Source organism: Equus przewalskii, chromosome 13 (assembly GCF_037783145.1).
Source record: "Equus przewalskii isolate Varuska chromosome 13, EquPr2, whole genome shotgun sequence".
Lineage (NCBI taxonomy): Eukaryota > Metazoa > Chordata > Mammalia > Perissodactyla > Equidae > Equus > Equus przewalskii.
This window is the reverse complement of record NC_091843.1, coordinates 79,093,621-79,117,973: the sequence shown is the minus strand read 5'-3', so window position 1 is coordinate 79,117,973 and position 24,353 is coordinate 79,093,621. Positions and strand designations below refer to the sequence as shown.

Below are 24,353 nucleotides of genomic sequence, written 5' to 3'. Positions count from 1 at the left end.
AGGAGTCAGAATGCTTTCATATGTATAGTACTTTATTCAGCTTTACTACTTTCCTATAAACAAAAGATAGTGAGGGTTTGTTGATTCCATTTTAGATGGAAGAACTGAGAGACAAGTTAATAGTTAACCAAAAATGATGCCAGAATATGCATGATCCTTTAACCTAGGTTTCTAATTCAAAATCCCATCTTCTCTATGCTAAATTATAATTATGCAAAACTTATCTTTGGCAAGTGGTAGCTTTTTCTTGGATATTTGGAAAAAGCCTAAAGAATTAAAGGTAATTCCTGATTGCAAGTTTGAATGCAAATAATCTTTATTGAGATATAACAAGCCAAGTATTTCCAATCTTATCATTCTAATGTCAAATTTTCTAGTGTCAGAAATAATATTTGGGGGCCAGCCCCATGGTGTAGTGGTGAAGTTCTGCACAATCTGCTTCAGTGGCCCAGGTTCTCAGGTTTGGATCCCAGGTGCAGACCTACACCACTCGTTAAGCCATGCTGTGGAGGTGACCCACATACAAAATAGAGGAAGATTGGCACAGATATTAGCTCAGGGCTAATCTTCCTCAGCAAAAAAAAATAATAATAATTGGCTGTATGATGGTTAAGTATTTAAGCCTAGTCGCTACCCTGTATCTAGAGACTTTGTTTTCAGTTTTCTAATGTTCGTGACTCAGGAGTCAACTTAAAAAGAATGAAAGAAGATCTCAGTTCTTAGGAGGAAACACAAAATATAGAGTCATATTAATTATTACCGTGTTATTTCACAGGTCAAAAAATACTGCTTAGACATGATTATTGATGAACCAGAACTGTCTAGAGGCAGGCACGAAGGTGTCAAAATGGAAACAAAAAGTGGGACAGAGGAGCTGCCCAGAAAGGGGAACAGAGTCTCGTGGTTCCTTACAGCAACCATTAGAAGAGAGAGGAGGGCCAAAGGTTGATGATGTCACATATGAACAGGACATATTACACATGGAAACAGGCAAGAAAAAGTTTATTTACAAAGCAAAGCTGGTACCATCAGATCCAAAAAGATGCTTGATAGGAAATCTCTCACAAAGACTAATGGAGTCCACGATTACCACGTGATGGGTATTATGCTAAGTACTTTCCACTCATTTCTTCATTTGATTCTTACTACTCTGCACATAGGTGTTATTTTGCCCAGTTTACAGGTGAGAAATTAGGTTAAGAGATGCTGCCTGACTTGCCACAGGTCCCACAGCTGTTAATTGATAGAGTCAGAATAAGAGCCTAAAATAATCTCCTTCCAAAGTTTGCTCTTAACCACTCTGCCATGCTGACTAATTTCGAGAAAAAAGATTAAACCTTTGAGAAAAACTAACAAGGACTTTTTTTCAAGGATTTTATCTCTCACACCAGTTCCTCTGTGTTTCCCTTTTTCTCTTGGACTAAAATACTCCCCCATTTACTGAGGGAGGGGGAGGTCAGAGAAACGTTCACATATTACACCTATTACTCATGTCTCGAGGGAACCTGAAGGGCAACTCTGTTGGCATAGTCGTGAGCGCAAGCGTAATTAAGAATTTCTAGTACCTGAGTGAGCTCCAGGATTTATCCTCCACCCCAGCCCATTATAGACCCAAATATCATCATGCACACACACATGCCAAATCCAAGTCAGTCAAGAGCATTCCTGGATACCATCATGTGCGGATCTATATAGTAGAAACCAGCCAGCTCTGCACCCTATCTAGTTTTTCTCCTGCTGGGTTCAGCTGTCCCCACCCTGGCACTAGCATCATTTGGCCATCAGAGAAGAGAAATAGCATATTCACAAGAGTGCCCAAGTAGCCAACAGAATAACTAGCTTCCATCAAAAACTAACCCTATCAGTAAAATCTGTAAAAATCTCTCAATGGTTAAGTACAGCATACAGAGCCGATCACAGCCTTGCTTTCTTCCCTGCTTCATCTCCCACTCTTCTCTTCCCACACTCCACCCTAATACATGGCATCACTTCCCAATCCGTAAATACACAATGCTCTTTCATGATACTAGGTTTTTGAAAATGCTGTTCTTTTTCCCAAGGTGGCTTTTTCTCCCTGAGCCAGTTGACAAACTCATTATCCTCCTCCAGATCCAGCTCAAACGTCCTCCCCTCTTTTCTGTATTACCTTCCCCCTTCTGTGCTCTTGGACCTGTAGAAGGCCTGTGTTCTAGCGCCCGTGATATTGCACAGAGAATTTATTCACATGTCTGTCTTCCCAGCGAATCTGCGAATCCAGCGCCTAGAGCAGAGCCCAACATATAGTAAACAATAGATGAAGACTGGATGGTCTGTGAGTGAACGAAGGAATGAGCCTGAGAACTGTGCTTTTCCTCAAATGCTTTACAGTTTTAGTTCAGACTTGTAAGTTTAGGCAGGTACTTTGGGTTACTGACATAATCGTTCTCCATGAATTCAAATAAAAGCTGTAAACATTGGTAGTTATCCAATAGAAAAAAATTCTACTTGAGATGAATGGGACTACAGAATTGGAGAGCTCACAGGACCCAAGCTCAGGAACCAGAAAGAGGTGGAGGAAGAGGAAGGAAGTGACTAAGAAGGGCAGCGTGCTAACTGGGTCGCTGTATCATCACACACACCGACAACAGCTCTGATTTACGTTACATTGCTTCAATGCTAGGAGGAGTCTTGATTCTTTGGCTAATTTTCCTCTCAGGTGACAGTGATTGGATTTCTGGCCCTTGACAGTGGTAAGGCCTTCTCCTGCTGAGCCCGTTTGTTGCCGTTCTCTCCGGCATCATTCCTCTACCGAGAATGGATTTCCTCTTTCTGGTCATCACCATTGTTTTCTTGATAAATTCTGCAGTGATTGTCATTACAGTCTGTTAGCACCCTTTGCTCTTAGAAATTACATAGTGTGATTAATGAACATTTTGCCAAAAATGTCTTCATGTTACATTCTCTGATGTATTCTCAAAAGATTGTCTTAAGGATAAAGAAAGAGGTAAAAAAAAAAAAAAAAAAAAAGGCAGGGGAAATATACCTCTAAGAGCAAGGACATTTGAGATATAAGTTATTTGTGTTAACTGACTTTATATTCACAATAAAGACTTCAACATTTTAAGTGAACAGAATTTGCTGGGGGAAAAATAGAGTAATAGACAAATCTTATTATTTCAATAATCCATTCAATCAGCATAAGCCTGGCACTCTGCTACGTATAGATGACAAAGTCAAACAACAGAAATTTCCTAACTTATAGTTGTTCATAATCTACACGAAATAATCTAATTATAATGCAGTGATAAGAGTGAAAATAGAGACAATCTGTGTAATGGATATAAATCTCCCTTTACAAATTTGTATGCACAAGAAATATATTTGCTATTTTCTGTAATTATGCTGAATTACATTTTATACCAAGTCCACATCTTCCAGGCCAGTAGAAAATTTGCCCTTGGTAACTCTTAGTTCCTTCTCCGCTATCCTCTCACCTGGGTCATTGGAATTGGGGAGGAAAGAAGAGTGGAGAGCTTGCCCTCTGATCTTTGTTTATTGTTTGTCCTGTCTGCAGGACTCCTCAGGCCCACCTCTGTGACCTGCAGGAGAAACGAGAAGCTCTTACCTGGCTGCAGATAGCTTTCTCTGCCTGAGTTCCCCAGGCAGCTGGTCTTGGAGGCCTCACTGAAGAGGGGCAGAATTGTGAATGTTTAAGAAGGCTGACTTCAGCATCACTTGGATTCACATCATGAACGTGCCATGTCTGTGTGACCTCCGGCAGATGTTCTTCCATTTCCTAAGCTTCAGATTTTCATCTGTAAAGTGGAGATATGTATATTACCTACCTCCCAGAGTTGTTGTGAGGACAAAATTGAGGTAATGTAACATAAAGTACTTAGCACAATTCCTGGTACATAGTCAGTGTTCAGTAGCAGTCAGCTGCTCTCATTATCATTGCTGTTGCTATTGTCATTGTTGTTACTATTACTGATCATATTCAGGGCATTGCCGAAAGGAGCATAGAGGTCCTCTCTGCTCCCAGGACCTACAGATCTCTTTCTCTTCCTTCTTTCCCCAGGCCAGGAAATTCTTTTCACCTGGGAGAGAGGCTCCCATGTTCTTCACCACTTTCACCTGGATTCTCCCCTGCTGGTTGCACATCACTTTATCTTGATATTTCTCCTACAGTCACCTAGGAAAATGGTCCCGATGGCTTTATGTGGTTTTTTGGAGAGGCAAGGAGGCTTCTTTCCCCAAAACATCCTTAGACAAAGAATAGGGAGGAGGGGAAAGGGGGAAATACAGAAAGAAAAAAAAGCATTAATTTGTATCTCAAAATATTATTTAGCTGCACTGATGCAAAGTGGTATGAGAACATTAAAAAGGAAAAACTTAACTCCCTCTGGGGAAAGCAGAGAAAGGCATAGGTGATCACATCTGCATCCTAAAAGATGACTCATGTTCACTGTGGCAAAAAGGCTGGGCAGGTGCATTTCCTCACTCTCCCGTAAGCTCTCCGAGGGAAGGACCAAATTCTAATTTGTTCTCCATCGTACCTCTAATCTTTCCAGGTGCCTGGCACATCACGGACATTTAATAAACTTTTGTTTGATAAATAAAGTAAATTTCTGGAGAAGAAATAACACGCATAAAACCACAAGCCTTAAAAACGTTTAGATGTTCAGAGAAGTAACAGGTAGATGGAAGCAAAGCTTTAGAGGGTGAGGGGAGAGAGAGAGAGAGAGAGTGACTAATGGAAATAAAACATGTTATAGAACTAACCGGGATGAACTCATTGGTCTTACTAAAAAGTTTCAATTCTTCATGTAATGGAAGTATTGATTTAAGCAGAGGAGTGACCAAATCAGGTATAAATGATGAGCATGTGGGGCAAGGCTGGACACAAGAGAGAGTAGTTAGAGAACTAGGCAAAGTCTGCGGTGGTCCAGGAAAGGAAATTGAACTACTAGACATAATTACCGCTCCTCTGTAATAGAATTCTGTAATAGAAGTGTAACAGCTTTGTGGAGGGGAGGGCTAAGTGAGCTTCCCCACCTCTTGACACTAGGCTTAGCCATATGTCTTCCTTTGACAGATAGGATGTTAGCGGGCGTGGCTCAAGTATAAGCTTGAAATGTGCTTGTGCACTTGAGGTAAGCTTTTGAGCTGAGGGGATCTGCCATGAGAAGAATATGCTTCAGTAGCCACTGAACCTCAGCCTAGGCCTCAGAATGAGACACACGTGGCAGGCCTGAACACAACATGCAGCCTGCAGCTCACAACCCAGACTCTGGAGCCCAGCCTCACCCAACTGAGACTCATGAGAATAAATCATGTTGTTTTAAGGCAGCCATTGAATTTTAGAGTAGTTTCTTAAAGGATCCTCTGGATTCTAAAACTTGAGATTTTTTAAAACTTCGTGGCCCCCTCTTCACACTGGTGTCTCTGCTATTTACAGTCTCCACAAGACTTTTAAAATTAAGAGAAAGTCCTACATTCTGGCTGGAGTCCTTGAGGAAGCCTGTTACTTTGTTCCTAGGGAAAAATGAGAAGAGTACCAAATCATTGTTTGGAAGAAAAACCTGAACTCGATGAAAAACTTCCAAAGAAAATGCTTCAGAATGGAAAGTTAAGGTTTAATAATGTAAATTGGGAAATTTTTTAGAAGAGCTTTCACAGATGTGTTTTAAGAAAATGTTTCTGTTCACAAACTGGATGTGAGCCATACTATAAGTATCAAGGACTGCATATTTGCAGAGTCGTCTGTCTCGCTCTATGAGTATTTGAAATGGAAAACAAGGATAGAGAAGATGGTATGAAGGTCTTACAGGCCCAATTCTTCCTCCACTTCATGTTACTACTAAAAAGAAGCTAGACTGGCTAAGGCTGGCACACACTTACCTGAATGACTGCATTCACATGAGGTATTACTTAAGGCAGAAAAACTCTGTTGGGTTATGGTGTTATAGGGTTATGAGTTTCAATGGTTCCTAAAGCAAAATCACAGCTTCTTGGCTAGGTGTGGAGTTTTCCTTGAAGAGAGTTTATCTTCTCATTGTCAACCATCTTGGATGAGCTCCAATGGGAGGCGAGAAATGAGGACCTAGGGCCTTAGATCGAGGTGAACAGCATCTTCTCTTTGGTCCTAGGAATTTGGAAGGGGCTCTGAGTCATGGCTATGCTGAGACATTCCTGGCAAGATGTCAGCCAGCCTGAAGCTGGACCAATGAGAGATCTGAGGTCCTGTCTACTTGAAGAATAACCACTTTTATAGCAATAGTAAGTTACTGCCTTTGTTGTACTTTCCTTCCATGGTGCCCAAACCTTTAATAAAGTCTAGTTAACATGTTAACCTGGTCTTAGTTGTGCTGTGGGAAGTTAGGGAGGGGTCTATCTCATTTTTTGGATGGAGGAGAGCAAGGGTCAGGCTTACGTGAGATCAGAAAGGCAGCAGTGGTGGTTGTCTTTCTTGGAGGACCATATGTTTAGTGGCTTCATGAGCAGGGCCAACAGCAGAGGCAGCAGTGTGATGAGGAGGCCACCTGCCCTGGTCAGATGCGAGGCAGGACCCAGGAAAACGCTCGGAAGTAAAGAAGTCTTATTTCCAGGGATTAGGCTGGCAGAGGCACAAGCTATAATAGTCGGGGAATTAAAAGAAAGCATGATCTTACTTTCTAGTGACTAACTGGTAAACTCTGGAACATTTGGATTACAGAAATTACTCAATTTATCACCAAATAATATTTTTCCAATTTATGAAAGACTTTTTACTTAAAATGTAAAATTAATGCAATCCGATAAGAAAAATTAAGAGCACAATCCAAAATGTAAATTCTCAAAGATAAATATATTTTTCACCTTAAAAAATGTCTAGCTTTGTAAAGACTAACTTACATGGCAAATAACCATTGCCATGGACATATAAACAAAATATAGATGGCTAGGAGTGAAGGCCATTAGTAAGAACTTATCTAAAATTAGATGCTTTTTTTCAATGCCAAGAACATATTAATGAGAAAGAGGAAATCGTAGTCTTGGCTTTTTAAAGATGCATTTGGCTTCTCTCTTTAAAGACTACTCTTCTGGAGTGAAAGCATTAATATTTGGAGAAAATGTATACTTTCAAAAAATGCAGAACATTGTCTTTTGATTAATTATTTATAACAGCTTAAAACAGTTTGATTTCTGTAGCCAAGTTAATTCAGAAACAGATTGAGAAAAAAACAAGCTTGGTCTCCTTGTCCTAAAAAAGAAGATATGTCTGGTGCTTTTGCCTGAAGTTTAGGTTTTAACTGATAATATTTAATATTATTTAAAATTCTTAAATTTAAAAACAGCTTTTTAACAAATGCATGACATTCTACTTATTCACTTCTAACATTAATAAAATAGAAAACCCAACTACACTGATTTTTGCAAGTGTGTGATCCTTTTATTTTGCTTAAATTCTTACCCAAGTAAGGATCTGTTTGAGCGTAATGAATGACAAGGAGAGGGATCCACTTCTGTGAAATCTTTGAGAGGAAAAGCGTTCATTTAGCTCTCACGCCATGGCACCTTATTGTAGCTCCCTTGTGTGCATATTGTACATTCAGGACCACCATAAACATTTTAAATAAGAAAATGATTTGGTGGTATAGAAAATAAAATAAGAAAACAATTTCAGTAGAGTAATTAATTTAATGCACATCCTTGTTCTTCACAGAAAAGATAATACAGACTTCATAAAAAGCCATTGAATCTTTTCAATGTTCTCTGAAATCATTCTGTAAATAATGTAAGCTCTCAACATGCCAAAAATAAGACTGTCTTATATGAAGGGGCAAATGGAGATACGTTTGCTTCTCACAAAAACGGACAAACAACTGTTCATTGGAATTTTAAATCTTTAAGATCTTAGTACATTTTCTCTTGAGAATTGGCATTACTTTCTTGCTTTCATTTACAATCACAGTCCAGGGCTGCTTCTTATTAATATTTATTTACTTATTTATTTGTCGAACATCTGAACTCATGCCTGATTAGCCCCAGACATTTGTAGGGCCTTGTCAGAACTATAAGCTACAGGACACAGGGGACATAGTTCCCCAACAGTGCCAACACTCTTCTCTCTAAAGAGGAAAATAAGCAACCTATATGCACTGCTTAAAAAGTTTATTATTTAAAATCTATTCTTTCATCTTCAAAAACTGCATAAAAACTAAATATTCCTCCTAATGTAGAATGTATTAAAGTGCTCCTTTATCGCTGCTTAAAAATGTATCTATTCAACGCACAATGGTATCATCCTAAATAGAAACACCTGGGGTGGAATATCGGCAGATGCCAGCCAAAAAAACTTTCGTGCATAAAAAGGAAGCGTGTTAAGACTAGAGATCTATCTATTATTGATGAAATGGAGTGTCAGGAGGAAATGCAAGGAGACGAGCAATAGCAAAGTCATGAATTAAATGGTGACTTAAAAGCAAGAGTTCCTAGTTGCCTGGCACATGACACTTCCCTACTAAAGTTTATTCAGTGGGGAACGATAACACAGTGCTGTTGCTTCAAAGAGCTAAGTTCAATATACAGAAAAACTACTTCAATAACAAGATGTTAGGGAGAGTGACATCAGGACCTAATGCAGTTATTTTAACAGCTTGTCCACCAAAAAAGTCTCATGCCTTCCTTGGCTCCACACACATCAGGGCTTTCTGTGATGTGTATCTTTCCCACACAGAAACAAAAGTCAAACCTGCAGTTTATCTTGTCTGAACCTGCTACACCAGAGATGAGTTTTGCAACTGTGATAACATTATAAAAATATTAATACTGAGGGGCTGGCCCCGTGGCCGAGTGGTTAAGTCTGTGCGCTCCGCTGTAGGCGGCCCAGTGTTTCGTTGGTTCGAATCCTGGGCACGGACATGGCACTGCTCATCAAACCACGCTGAGGCAGCGTCCCACATGCCACAACTAGAAGGACCCACAACAAAGAATATAAAACTATGTACCGGGGGGCTTTGGGGAGAAAAAGGAAAAAATAAAATCTTTAAAAAAAAAAAAAAAAAATATTAATACTGAAAGAGAAGTCTCAGAATGTGGAGGAGGTTAATTCCTGAGTAGCACTCCCCAGCAAAAACACCAATAACCAAGCACAGGTTTGGATCCGGTCTCTGTGATGTCCTTGGAACTACTCCCGTAACAGTCACTTTGAAAAGCTCACAATGAAGGGAAAGTAGTCCTTCCGATATCTTTGTAACAGAAGGGGAAAGGGACTTGACCTTTAATGAAATTCCTTTTCACAGCCCTTTACTCTTCCCTTAAGTACCTTGAGAAAAAGGGTATGTGTCTTATTCATTCATGATTACTCAGTGCCTATCATGACATTTATTATTTAATTATTTCTCACGAAAGCTTATTGAATAGAAGAATAAATGAAATAAGTAAAAATGTCTAGGAGACTTTCATCTACATATTTCTTTATCTATAATGTAAGAGTAAGCACGGTAGCAAGCACTCAGTGAATGATCCACCAGCATCATGAGTCAAGTGACCAAAAGCAACAAGGCGTAATTTACTTTATTCCCTTGGAGTCTATGCTTTTGAATAAAGCAAACACAACTCAATGCACCTTAAGAATCAAGGAAAATAAAAGTTAGATCAGTGATTATATCATCTTGAAGTCCTTTAATAATTACTCCTGAAAGTTTTAGATTATGTTTCTAACAAGTTTGACAGCATTTTTTGTAACTCAGCTAGTATGTGTAGAATTGAATTCTTTATTTGGGATGGACAATATCACCTTGAGATAATAATGGCAAATAGCTTTTCTGGACAACCTGTCCAGAAACAAAAAACCATCGAGAGTTCCAGGATAGGTGTAGTTAGTGTTGGGGTAAAATTAAAAAATAAATAAATTACATGACTCACCAACTGATCACTGTACCTTCTGAGCACATTTATTTTTAGAGGTATTCAAGTGTTACCTCTTATTTTCACTGACGCGTCTGCCAAAGTATTCTTCAGTCTTTGGAACTACTTCTCAGACTATTGGATACTTTCAAACATCAAATTGCTCTCCTGCACATGCACAACTATACTTCACCCCTACACATCTTCCGCTCCTACCCCAACATGCCCATGCCCTCCAGGAAAGCAGTAAGAATAATAAAAATAAAATATTGAAAGCAAATAAATAGATGGCACACTTAATATTGTATAGTATGAAGAGGTTTTATTTACAAAGAGATTATTCAAAAAGGAGTTCGTGGCACATATATTAGAACCACAAAGGACTATCGAGAATCCATGGCTATTAGCCGCCATTCGCCCACCACTGTAGACTTGGAGGGATGAAAGAAAGGAGAAGTTACTGGAAGCCGAAAGAAGAGGAGAGTGTATCACAGCAGGCTGCCTTGAGAGGACTGAAGGCTTTCTGTGGGGGAACCGAGTCAGCCTGAGGAAACCTCACAGGAAGAAGGCTGGGAAGCTGGAGAGCGCTGATGGTATGAAAACATGTCAGCCCTGCAAGGAGAGGCAGGGTGGACTAGGGGAGAGAGTGGATTTGTGGGAGAAAAAGAAAGTTATCTGGTATGGCAACATTGGAAGAAGCCTGAGCAGGGGAGAAAAAGCCACTCATTTGCAACAATGAACGCTTATCTTATTTCCCCTTGGCAGATGCGTTTGGGTATGAATGACCCTGGAAATAATGGGATTCTGCTCCCAGAGAATTCAACAAATATTCGTTGATCAGCAGTTACTATGTGTCAAGAATTACTCCAAACACTAGGGATTAGGATATGAATAAAGCACGGACACTGTCTTGCAGAAGGTCATAGTCGGGGAAAGATTTAGGCCCATAAACAGATCATTGCAACATAATATAAAAAGCACAGTCAGTCAAAGCATGAAGTCCTTAAGGGCATGGACTAAATCGTGTTCTTTTTTGTATAACCAGCACCTAGCAAAATGCCTGGCACATACTAGGGCTAAATAAACGTTGAATAAGTGAAAAGTATCATAGGGAGTATACACGGAGGCAAGCTTGGAAGAGCCAGCTCTGCCCTCTGACAAGTCTTCAGCAAACCTGTGAGATGGCGAAAATGTGCAGTTCACAGGTGTGTTGTTTTACTCCTTCATTTACACAATTTTTCATTGTTTATTCCTTAAAAATATTTAGGGTTTCCTTTTAGTTCGTCTATGTCAGTGAAATGCTCCATCAACCCCACGTAGACTGCCGCTTGTCCCCTCTGTTACGACTTATCCCATTTCCTAGCTCCCTGCTCTGCTTTTTGTGTATGTGTGTATATACATTTACATACACACACACACACATTTTTAAACATATAATGTATGTTTTGAAATTATTCAATATATAAAATATTGTAGGTGATAAAGAAGGCATACTGAATCATTGGGAAAAAATGGTCTACTCAATTGCAGTGGGACAGTTAGCTGGCAATTTGGGATGAAAGTAAATCTATAGTCTATTTCATGCTTCATATTACATTAATTTCAGATTGAGTTAAGGTTTTAAAATGGAAAAATGAAGTGATAAAAATACAGGGAGAAAATTAGTACTATGTATGTTCATCTTGAGATAGGAAAATTTTAGTTTGAAAGAAATTACTGTAAATAAAGGTGAAAAATAAATGACGATGAGAAAAATATTTGCAATATGTATGACATAGGGTTGATATCCATCGTTAAACAGAGAAGAGGGCTCTGTGACCAGGCTTGGAAGCACCTGTGAAAGCAGCATTTCCCCACAATATAAATAAAGCCAGTGTGTATACTGTTTCTCTCCTACACTGTAGCTTAGTAAATGAATAGAAAACACAAGGTAAAATTATAGCAATATTGGCCAGAGCGTGAGCAAGTTGAGGACATACACAGGTTTGTGAAGAACTCTTACAAATCAAAAAGAAAAAGCAAACATGTCAATAGTAACTAGGTAAAAGGCATGAATAAGCAATTACAAAGTATAAGCGGACATTAAACATATGAAAAAATATTTATTTTTTTTAATCTAACAAGTTGACAATGCTTTAAAAGAGGATAAAATCCAATTTGGGATAAAATTTAGGAAAATTAGCACTAGCATACTTTCTTGTCAATATAAGTTGCTTCAGCTTTTCTATGCAATAGACTCTTGTACTGAATATAAAAGACCGCCATGGGGCCAGCCTGGTAGCACATTGGTTAAGTTCATGTGTTCCGCTTTGGCAGCCTGGGGTTTGCTGGTTTGGATCCTGGGTATGAACCTGTGCACCACTGCTGTGGCAGGCATCCCACATATAAAGTAGGGGAAGATGGGCATGGATGTTAGCTCAGGGCCAGTCTTCCTTAGCAAAAAGAGGATTGGTGGCGAATGTTAGCTCAGGGCTAATCTTCCTCAAAAAAATAAATAAATAAAAAATAAGTAAATAAAAGACAACCATGATATTGTCTCAGAGAAGCCAGATTTAAAAAAAATGAATAGATAAAAACATAATGTGGCTCTTTGACAATATGAAGAAATTATTGATAATTTGTTAATGATTGATATTGATACTGTGGTTTGTTTTGTGAAAGACTTCTTCTATTTTAGAGGTAAATATTGAAGTGTTTATGGATGAAATGAAAGGTCATCTGGATTTGCTTTAACATCATTCTAGACTGGAGGGATAGGAGAAGGTAGAGATAAAACAAGATGGCCATGTCTTGATAGCTGTCGATGGCACAGGGAGAGTCATTACACAGTTTTTCTACTCTTTGATATATCAAAAAAAATCCATAGTAAAAAATTTTTAAGCTGTTCGTATCCTAACATTCACATTTTGTAAGAAATACGATCATATATGCATTATGGGTAGAAAAAAGAACAGATGGAAAGATACTGAAAGTTAACAGTAGTTATCTTGGGTAGTTTATTTTTCTCCCCTTTGCTTCCCCATGTATTCTGAAATTTTTACAATGAACATAAATTACTTTTATTGCCAGTAAAATAAGTTTCTTAAAAACGCATTCAGTGCAGTCACCTTAATCTTAGAAAACAGGAGCCATGAAAAACCAATTAATATATTTTTTTTTAGGAGACATTTTTATCTTCAAGTATTTCACCATTTTTATATTCCTTTCCTTCCCTCCACCTGTTTTCAGTTCACAACTATTAGGCATACTGTTCACTGGCTTAGATTCACTTTTCTTTCATAATTTATTTTCTATTCCATCTCTTTTCTTCTTCCTACTTGGTACATCTCAATATTAGGTCTTCATTTTAACTAACCACAATTAAACATTACTAACTAAATCCAACATTTACCTCATCACACTTTCATCTGAAACCTATGGGAACTCATTTATAATATAAGCTACAAGAAACATAGAGCAAAATGAAAAAAATGCCTTAAGATATTTCAATTATTCAGGCGGACATCATTGTAATGGACTTGTAAGCAGTAACGTTAGAGGCCACCAAAGTAGAAGTGTGCTTTAAACGAATTTTTTAAATAACAGTGAACTATATTTGTCCCTTGCACTTGGGCAGAGCGGAGTAATTCAAGAGCAAAGAGAAAAGTGAGTTTACAATAAAATGTTTAAGGGCACAAAGTTGGGTCTTCTGCCTCCTCCTACCCCCGCCCCCATCAAGTTTGCAAAATACTTGTTTTGCAATGATAATAAGAACCTTATCATTATCTTTATTATCATCCCAACATTGTACTGAGCATATTCCATCTATGGTCACTGATCTTCATAACTACCTCCACAGTTTTATACTAGTATCCCTCTATTACAGTGGAAGAAACTGAAACTCAAAGAAAGATTAAGTATATAGTTCAAAGTTGCACAGCCTGGATTCAAATACTATTTCTATCTTATGTCAAAGCCTGCGCTCTTTCAATTCCACCACACTGCGTTTATGAACAGAGTGCATTACATGGATTGATGGGGAATAAGATGGGAAAATAGTGAGGGCAAGAAAGCATGAGATGTAGCAACATTAAAGGGAGAATAAATACTCATTTCAGATGTGATGGTTATTCTTATTCTGTTTTCAGCAGTAAGCGTGCACTAAAGGAGTTTATAACAACATTTTAAATTTAAAAAGACATCCCTCTTGCCATTTGCTGCATCCCAATGTGTACTGGGATGGTTCATGGATTCAGAGGATATTAAAGCTGGAAGGAACAAAAGAAATCATCTAATAGAATCTTTCCCTTCTATGAAAAAAAAAAAGCAGCTATAAGAGAATATTGTGAAGTGCTTCTTTATAAGCTCAATTGCTATTGCTACTTATGATACTAAAAAACAATTGGGTGTGAATTTGATTTTGTCTGAAAATTCCTCTGGTAGCATACACATCTATACTCTAAGTGCGGTAAACATGACGTATATTCGAGTAAATCGGCTACAGTAGAAGGGGCAAGACACTGAACTGGAACTAGAAGCCTGAGGCTTTGGTTTCCCTTGGGTTTCTAACAAGTCGTGTGACCTTGATGACTTAGACTGTCAGATTACTGATGAGTAAATAGAAGCATTTGGACTGAGCTCCCTTCTCTTGGACTCTGCAAAGGGGAACAACTTTAGAGTCCTGGCAGCGAGGATGCAGCTCCTTTGTTGACACGCAAGAGGGTGTTGTGATTAGACTTGAAGTCACCTGGACAAATCACGTTTTCTCAAGATATAAGTAAATCCACAGGTACACACTCTATCTCCCAATGTTTGGATTAGTAAATGAATAGAAAATGTAAAGGAAAATTACAGCAATACAAGGCAGACTGTGAACAGTGTAAGGTTATCCACAGTCTTTTTATATAAACAGACATTTGTAACTCAGTTAAGATAGTGTAACCTTAACCAACTAGAAAAAAAATCAGGGTGAGCAAGAAACTGAGACTTTGAGATCTCAGGCAACTGACTCATGAGAGAGCCACAGGAAGAGTCAAACATTGATTTGTTTAAGAAATTGGTTAAAGTAAAAGAAAATATAGCTATATAACATTTTCTATATGTCTCCACTCAGGTTTTTAAAAATTAACCTTGTTTATTGCTTTACCTCTATATTGGGATCTATTGATTTGTAAATAAGTGATATAACTTTCATTATTAATATTCTGCATCTACTTTTTATTTTTTAAAGATTTTTTATTTTTCCTTTTTTCTCCCAAAGCCCCCTGGTACAAAGTTATATATTTTTTAGTTGTGGGTCCTTCTAGTTGTGGCATGTGGGCCGCCGCCTCAGCATGGCTTGATGAGCGGTACCATGTCCACGCCCAGGATGTGAACCGGTGAAACCCTGGGCCGCCAAAGCAGAGCGCACAAACTTAACTACTTGGCCACTGGGCCGGCTCCTGCATCTACTTTTTAAAAATCTAATTCAAATAAATCTGCAAATGATTCAGTAAATAGCTATTCAGACACCTCACTCACTAGTATGTGGGGTATTATGGCATTAGTTACACTTTCAAAGTGTCTGAGAGAAATGGCCTCAACATAAAAACGTGATGCTATTTTTGTGGTGGCATCACCAGGGGCAGGCACCGCTAGAATCTGGAGACTGGAATCTGCAAATTTATGGCCTTCATACATTTTGTTACTCCCACTCACCAATTTTGTTCATACATGCCTCGTTCTTTGACTCAAATGACATGGATAGTAACACAGCAGACAAGAAAAAAATTAACCGTGGCTATGTCTGCTAAGTAGTGACACAGATTATTTTGAGGAAAAATAATAAGCACTATTTGAAGACCCATTTACTCTAGAACACTGCATTTTTCCTTTATTTTGCAATCCTATTCTACTTTAAATACTGCTTTACAGTGTTTTCATTTGTTTATGTATTTACCAAACCAAATTCTCTAGTATGTTGTAGATAAACATAACTAGAAGTCGTGTGAACTGCTCGATCTACCTTTTCCGCTTTATTAGTAATTACTCATTTGTCTTGCTAAGAAATATCAGAAGGGCTTATTTTTCAAAATTTGAAATCAGTGTTCAGATTGATCCTCTGAAAGTAAAGTCAAGCTCTGAGAAATTTCTTTGAGGGCAAATAAATACAAGGAAGTCAAAATATGGATGCAGTTTCCTGTTTCATAGAGAAAGCCCTCCCAGTAAGGCTCTCAATGTACCCACTGACTGGATAGCCTGGCAGTTCCATAGGCCATCTTGCTATACTCTGATCTACCTATTATACCAATTTACTCACACCCAAATATAACAATATACTAACAGAGAACAACGCAATGTTGGAAATGTCACTGGGTACCATTGCAGACATAAGGCACACGCAGCAAGGAATGAAAGAAGAGGAAGAAATAAGATAGAAGACAAAGAGACAGATATAGTGGGGACCGAAAAAAAGGAGGGGTAAGGCTAGCAAAAAGTACAGAAAAATAATTTAAAATGAAACAGAATGGTAGTGAGAAGTATAATGTCCAATACCGTGTAATACTTGGCCGTGTGGCTTATTCTCTTATACTTAAAATTGACCTGCAGTCTTTCATCAGAAAAGTGGCTTATCTGAATGATTTATATGGCATATTTGGAAAAACAGTCCTTTTGACAGGCTTTTTTTTTTTTCCTGCTATTATCACCCCCACTGAAAGGAAAGAAATAGACACATGTAGGATCAAAGTATTTCTGAGTGTCATTCAAGAATTTTTTTTTCTTTTGAGGAAGATTAGCGCTGAGCTACTGCCAGTCCTCCTCTTTTTGCTGAGGAAGCCTGGCCCTGAGCTAACGTCTGTATCCATCTTCCTCCACTTTATATGTGGGACAGCCACCACAGCATGGCGTGCCAAGTGGTGCCATGTCCACACCCGGGATCCAAACCAGGGAACCCCGGGCGGCTGAGAAGCGGAGCGTGTGAACTTAACCGCTGTGCCACAGGGCCACCCCCTCAAGAACTTTTTATATGTCTGTATCCTGGCTCAACACAAGACTAGCTCACTTTGATCAACTCCTAGCATCCTTTAGAGGTAGGAATACATAAAATATTCGTAAATCAAGTCATATATTAAATATATAAGTGAAATTCTTCCTGTAAAAACATTTTCTTAAAATAAAAACTTCTTTTGTAAAATAATCCCTGGCTTATATATTATATATTTTTTGTATTTCTTATGCTCATTTATTGTATTTGCTCAGAGTGTGGCAAACCTGAGTTTTTGCTGAAAGACTAAATTTTGCATTTGTTTTATTAATGGATACATTCCAAAGCTTGTTGGTTTTTAAATTAGTTTATGCCATAGGTAGGCTCCACTTACATGTTGAATTTTCCTACGTATTGATTAATGTGTTTAGTCTTCTTACGTGTCTTTACCCCAGTGAATAGTATTCAGGGTAATATGAAAAGAAACCCTAATTAAATGTAAAAATATTCTAAAGAACTACTCAAAATAGTACTGACAGATGTTCAATGAAATGTTCTATTTTCCTAATAATTAAAAAGCAATTGATTGAAGAGAAAAGTGTGCTTCTTATCCCTTTTGTGCTGTAACTGGTAGCATTTTAATTGCCCAAAGCTTTGCTCATCTTCTTTCATGGTTCATGTTCATGAATGTTCACTACATAGTTGAAAACTGGGGATACATGCGTCCTTTCTTCCTAGAAGATCCGTTTATGTCACTAGCTCTTCAGATTATTTCTTCTTAAAATTTAGGATGAATAAAATACAAAAGCTTTGAATTGTGTTGTTTATTATAACGAAGATGGTACAACAGCATCTCTGCTGAGATTTCTGTATGTTCTTGAGATTCTAAAGAAAATATTCTTTGGATTTTTATGGCTTGAACTTTTTGGTCAATTGCAGAAATTGCTTCGCCCTATGAGAAACTTTTTGGGTTGAAATTTGGATAACATAAGGGGTCAATATCCAAAATACACAAGGAACTCATACATCTCAACAACAAAAAAACAAACAAGCCAATTAAAAAATGGACAAAAGATCTGAACAGACATTTTTCCAAAGAAGATATACAGATGGCCAAAGGTACATGAAAAGATGTTCAACATCACTAATTATTAGGGAAATGCAAATCAAAACTGCAATGAGATATCATCTCACACCCATCAGAATGGCTATAAATAACAAGACAGGAAATAATAAGTATTGGAGAGGATGTGGAGAAAAGGGAACTCTCATACACTGCTGGTGGGAGTGCAAACTTGTGCAGCCACTATGGAAAACAGTATGAAGATTCCTCAAAAAATTAAGAATAGAACTACCATAAGATTCAGCTATCCCACTACTAGGTATTTATCCAAAGAACATGAAAACATGAATGTGTAAAGATATATCCACCCCTATGTTCATTGCTGCATTATTCACAATAGCCAAGACTTGGAAGCAACCTAAGTGCCCATCAAGGGACGAATGGATAAAGAAGATGTGGGATATATACACAATGGAATACTCAGCTATAAAAAAAATGAAATCTTGCCGTTTGTGACAACACGGATGTGCCCTGAGGGTGTTATGCTAAGTGAAATAAGTCAGATGGGGAAAATCAAATACTGTATGATTTGATTCACAAATAGAAGATAAAAACAACAACAACAAAGAAACACATAGATACAGAGACTAGATTGGTAGTTATCAGAGGGGAAGGGAGAAGGGCGAAAGGGGTGACTAGGCACATGTGTGTGGTGATGATGGTAACTACTCTTTGGGTGGTGAACATGGTGTAATCTACACAGAAATCAAAATATAATCTGTATACCTGAAATTTATATAGTATTATAAACCCATGTTACCTCAGTAAAATAAAGTTTAAAATTTTTCTTAAGAAAGAATAACTTTGGGTAAGATCATCTGTCCGCAAATCCCAGAATTAATTATTTAAAAGAAGAAAATAGAATAGCTACAGTTTCCAAAGAGTAGGAAACTGGAAGGAAGCATACCTATCCACTTTTCTTCATTCCAAAGACATCCGATGTCTTTGTGCTAGCACACTGCTCCCCAGGGCTGTCACTGTACTTAGATCTGCTCTGTTGAGCAGGTCTTCACCATTAAGGATTTAACTATGTTGTGCCCCTAAATGGATCTTAAGAGTTTTTTTGGAGTTTTTGGCAGAGAAACCCAGGTCTTCCCATTGCTAGGGAACTCTCTTCAATCTAGGAAGTCTGTCTTTCCTGACTGGGTGTGCAGCTCGAAAAGGAAAGCATAGGAAGCAGGGAGAAAAGAAGGGCATCGTGGACAAGTTAATTGTCAGTTTCTAGACAGATCACTTGATATTTTTATTTATACTCAATTAGAGCCTCTCTTAGTATTAAACATGTAGAATTTGCAAGCATAAAAGCATAGAAAAGAGTGGAAATAATTTGGGGCAGAGAATCTTTAAGAATTTCTCGTATAACACCATGTAAACAGCTGCTTCTAGCCTTCCACCTCCACAGTCAATAACACACATCCAGATAAGCAACAGGAAGAGAATAGAGTTGCCATTGCTATCGTGGAGAGAATGGTTCATGAGATTGATTTTCCTGTCACCATGAAATTCCACAATGGCCGTATACACATTGAGACTTTGTGGCCAACTTCATATCTGCAAGCTTGTGAAGTGGGGGTTAACTGCCACTTTTTGTAAATAGTCAGGTAACCTGACTTCTTTTAAGATTGGGATGTGTGAGTCCAAGTGAATTTTCTTATCTTTGAGCAGAATAATTCTTTCTTTCCTTCACCAAATAGAGATTGACAAACTTGAATAAGACTTGGTCCCTGACCTTGAGCACTTAACAATTTCATGACAAAGACAAACATATAAATCAAATCAGGCAGATAATCTATCTTGAACCTGAATCAAATAAGTGGAGGCAAAACAAATGCACTGCGGTATGACCAGTGTGTACTAGGGGCTCTCTTGGATCATTCCGAGGACAATATAGTCAACCTGCTGACGAATGTGTCTATACCGAGGCTGAATATACAGGTCTCAGCACAGTTTCTGAACTAACTCATGGTCCAGAAGGCTGGAATACTATTAGTTTACCCTCCTTCTGTATAATGACAGCTCAGACAATGTCCCCAGGTAGCATTTCATTTTTACTCATAAGTGCCAAACACAACTGTTATGTTGACCCCCAATCACAGACCTCTTTTTTTAATTTATTAAGACTTTATGTTTTTAGTGCAGTTTTAGGTTCACAGCAAAATTGAGAGGAAGGAACAGATTTTCCATATATCCCTGCCCCCACACATGCATAGCCTCCCACAATATCAATATCCTCCACCAGAGTGGTGCATTTGTTACAATGGATGAACCTACATTGACACACCGATATCACTCAAAGTCCGTAGTTTACAATGTGGTTTGCTGTGGGTGTTGTACATTCTATGGGTTTGGACAAACATATAATGGCATGTATCAATCATTATAGTATAATACGGAATTGTTTCACTGCCCTAAAAATCCTCTTTGCTCTGCTTATTTATCCCTCCTTATCTTCCACTCCCCTACAACCAGTGATTTTTTATTGTCTCTATGTCTTATCTGGAATGTCATCTAGTTGGAATAACATAGCATGGAGCCCTTTCCGATCGGCTTCTTTCACTCAGTAAGATGCATTTAAGGTTTATCCATGTCTTTTGATAGAGTGATAGCTTATTTCTTTTTAACACTGAATAATGTTCCATTGTCTGGATGTACCACTGTTTATATATCCATTCACCTACTGAAGGACATCTTCTTTGCTTCCAAGTTTGGGAAATTTTGAATAAAACTGCTATAAACATCTGTGTGCAGGTTTTCATGTGGACTTAAGTTTTCAACTCCTTTGGGTAAATACCAAGGAGCCTGATTGCTGGATTGTACGGCAAGAGTTATGTTTAGTTTTGTGAGAAACCGCCAAACTGTCTTTCAAAGTGGCTGTACCATTTTCCATTCCCACTAGCAACAAATGAGCATTCCTGTTGCTCCACATCCTTCCCAGCATTTGGTGTTGTCAGTGTTCCAGATTTTGGCCACTCTAATAGATGTGTAGTGGTATCTTGTTGTTTTAATTTGCATTTCCCTGATGACATGACGTGGAGCATCTTTTCATATGCTTATTTGCCATCTGTACATCTTCTTTGGTGAGGCGTCTATTAAACTCTTTGGTCCATTTCTCAATCTGGTTGCTTTCTTATTGTTGAGTTTTAAATGTTCTTTGTATATATTTTTTTTAAACATATGTTTTACCCTTTTTAACAAGGCCACGTTTCTTTCTTTTTTTTTTCCTTTTTCTCCCCAAAGCCCCCAGTACATAGTTGTATATTCTTCGTTGTGGGTCCTTCTAGTTGTGGCATGTGGGACACTGCCTCAGCGTGGTTTGATGAGCAGTGCCATGTCCGCGCCCAGGATTCGAACCAACGAAACACTGGGCCGCCTGCAGCGGAGCGCAGGAACTTAACCACTCAGCCACGGGACCAGGCCCCGTTCTTTGTATATTTTAGATAACAGTCTCTTATCAAATGTGTCTTTTGCAAATATTTTCTCCCAGTCTGTGGCTTGTCTTATTCTCTCTCTCTTTTTTTATAATACCTAATTTAGAGGGCTGTTATCCTTTTTCTTTTTTTAAGATTGGCCTGAGCTAACATCTGTTGCCAATCATCTTTTTTTCTTCTTCTTCTTTTTCTTCTCCCCAAAGCTCCCCAGTACATAGTTGTATATTCTAGCTGTAGGTCCTTCTAGCTCTGCTATGTGGGATGCCACCTCAACATGCTTGATGAGCGGCGCTAGGTCTGTGCCCAGGATCCAAATCAGCAAAACCCTGGGCCACTGAAGAAGAGAGCGTGAACTTAACCACTCAGCCATGGGGCCAGCCCCTGTCTTATTCTCTTGACATTATGTTTCACAGAGCAGAAGTTTTTGATTTTGGTGAAGTCCAGCTTATCCATTATTTCCTTCATAGCTCATGCCATTTCTGTTGTAACTAAAAAGTTATCACCATACCCAACGTCATCTAGGTTTTCTCCTACATTATCTTCTAGGAGTTTTATAGTTTTGCATTTTATATTTAGGTATGTGGTCCATTGTGAGTTAAATTTTGTGAAGGATGTAGGGTCTGTGTCTAGATTCATTTTTTTCATGTGGAAGTCCAGTTGCTCCAGCACCATATGTCAAAAAGACTATCTTTTCGCCATTATATTGCCTTTGCTCCATTGTCCAAGATCAGTTGATTATATTTTTTGGGATCAGTTTCTCAACTCTCTATTCTGTTCTATTGATCTATTTGTCTATTCTTTTGCCAATACCACACTGTCTTGATTACTGTGACTTTATAGTAAGTTTTGAAGTCGAGCAGTGTCAGTCTTCCAATATATTGTGTGGGCTGTTCTGGGTCTTTTGCCTCTCTGCATAAGCTTTAGATTTAGAAGAGTAACTTCCCTGACCTTCAGTTCCCTCAACTGTAAAATGAGGATAATAATAATATACCCACTTCCTGAAACTGTGTTTCAGCATTTAGCAAAGTAACAAGCAAGTAGTATGCACTTAATGTCTTTGATATTTTTCCTGAATTGTTTCAATAAGGCCAAAATTAATTAAGTGTGTATATATGCATTCCAAATGTGTGTGTGTGTTTACAGGGCGTATACATGTCAGCTTCTTGGAGGACAGGGCTTAGGTTCTTATGATTTCACAATCCTTTTTTTACATATAACCTTTTTATTTTGCACTTCCTGTTTTAACTTTAAACATAGAAGGGACAATTTCTAGACAATCAATAGAACAGCTGCTAGGGGAAAAAAATAGAAATGAAGTGGCTAAATGATTGAAGGTTGACACTTAAAAGAGTAGTCTTGCAGTTAACAGCTGTGTATTCCAGAAATAAATATCTGATAAATACACCATAACAAAGAGCAAAAATTGCTATCTAATGTTACGAATTCATAGCTAGAGAGCTGAGAACTATTGAAAAACAATGGCAAATTTTCAGCATTGACCTTATTTTCTAAACGAGTTATAGTTGCATGATAAGAAACAGGAAAAATAAGAATAAATCCCCTGACAAAGTCTAAATTGTGTGGCATTTAAGGCGTACATGAACACTGTGAAATATACTTTAGATATCATCTGAAGCTTTTAAAACATGTTTTGAATATTGAATAATAAATGTAGGTCATTGTAAATGGCCATGTTCTCCTTCAGCTCTAACAATCTGTCTGTTCTTGTCATCTGATCTTGGTCTACACGGAGACATTACACTCTGCATCCCCCACCCCCCACATCCCCCCCCCCACACACACACATACCCACCATTCTTTTGTCTTTTGTCCTTTCAGTGGTGTAGATCTGCCGTCTTCTCTGTGTGATGAGAGGGCTTACGAAATTAGAAAGCCTGGGTACCCTTCTGTGAGGTCCCATTTCCTGAATGTGATACATTGGGCAAGCTTTTGCCTCTCTGAGCTTTAGTTTCCTTATTGTAAAATAGAGAGTCAAGTGAGCTAATCTCTGACACAGACCTTTAAGAAAACATTTTGAAGCATCACCCAAATGCAAGATATCATTATTAATCTCAGGAAATACTGTGAACTGGGTAGTAAAAAGGACCAGTTTCTAGGTAGTTTTTCTCCCAGGAAACAAAACAAACCCTGAATCTATTTGGCTTCCTGTTTCTGTATCTCCTAGCTACAGCAAATTCAGAGGTATGTGAAAATCACTCTAGTGCCTTCCTTAGCTGAGATGTACTTCCCAGTTCATGTGGATTACATAAGCCTTCACTTATTCACTTAACAAATACTGATTGAGTACCTTTTGTACCTTTTTAATGTCAAGCACCACACTTGATGTTTCTGGACAGATCTGTGAAAAAAACATAGATCCTGGCTCTCATGGAGCTTAGCATTCTATCTGAAGGTGGAAGGAGGGAAGGTGGGTGGAGGAGGGAACAGACAATAAATAATAAACATGGAAAATCACTAATATTCACTGTATGTTAGAGGATGATAGTGCTGTGGGAAAAAGGAGCAGAGCACATAAAGGGACGGGGAAGCCTGTCGAGAAAGGGTTGTCAGCCGGGTGGAAGGAGGGGTCTAGTTGCATCATCTAATAGAGTAGGCCTCCAGGAGAAAGTGACTTCTGAGCAAAGACTTGAAGGCTGAGAGGATTACTCAGGAGACTATCTGGAGAAGAATGTTCCATGAAAGGGACACCCAGTGCCAAAGCCCCATGGTGGAGCTTTCTTGGCATGTTTAAGGACAGCTTTGTGTCTGGAGAAGAGTGAGTCAGGGGAGAGCAGCAGGAAAGGAAGTTAGAAAATAACATCGTACCTAAAATGTGTGACTCCTATCAAAACTTTCAAAGATACGCTTCTTTGTTCTGTACATTCTAAAAGCAAGAAGACTTCAGCTTTTGCTCTGATGCCTAGAATTGTTTCAACAATACTTGACTACTTCTTATCCCTTACTGGTGGAAAAACACTGGTGGTGTAGT

At 38.4% G+C, this 24,353-nt stretch overlaps 1 long non-coding RNA gene across 4 annotated transcripts in view; it reads right to left on the bottom strand.

The window, feature by feature from the left end:
- The window catches only part of LOC103562731 (uncharacterized), a 30,223-nt gene extending 6,677 nt beyond the window's left edge, over positions 1-23,546 (bottom strand). For 2 of the 4 annotated variants that reach the window (XR_011525298.1, XR_011525296.1), the window contains exons 1-4: positions 23,178-23,502; positions 6,413-6,611; positions 3,875-4,242; positions 3,605-3,794 (exon numbers count right to left, since the gene is read on the bottom strand). This is a non-coding gene — a long non-coding RNA (uncharacterized lncRNA). Of the gene's footprint in view, positions 1-3,604; positions 3,795-3,874; positions 4,243-5,880; positions 6,125-6,412; positions 6,612-23,177 lie in introns of all 4 variants that reach the window. The other 2 variants (XR_011525295.1, XR_011525297.1) reach the window with 2 other exon arrangements.
- Positions 23,547-24,353: the final 807 nt, after the last annotated feature.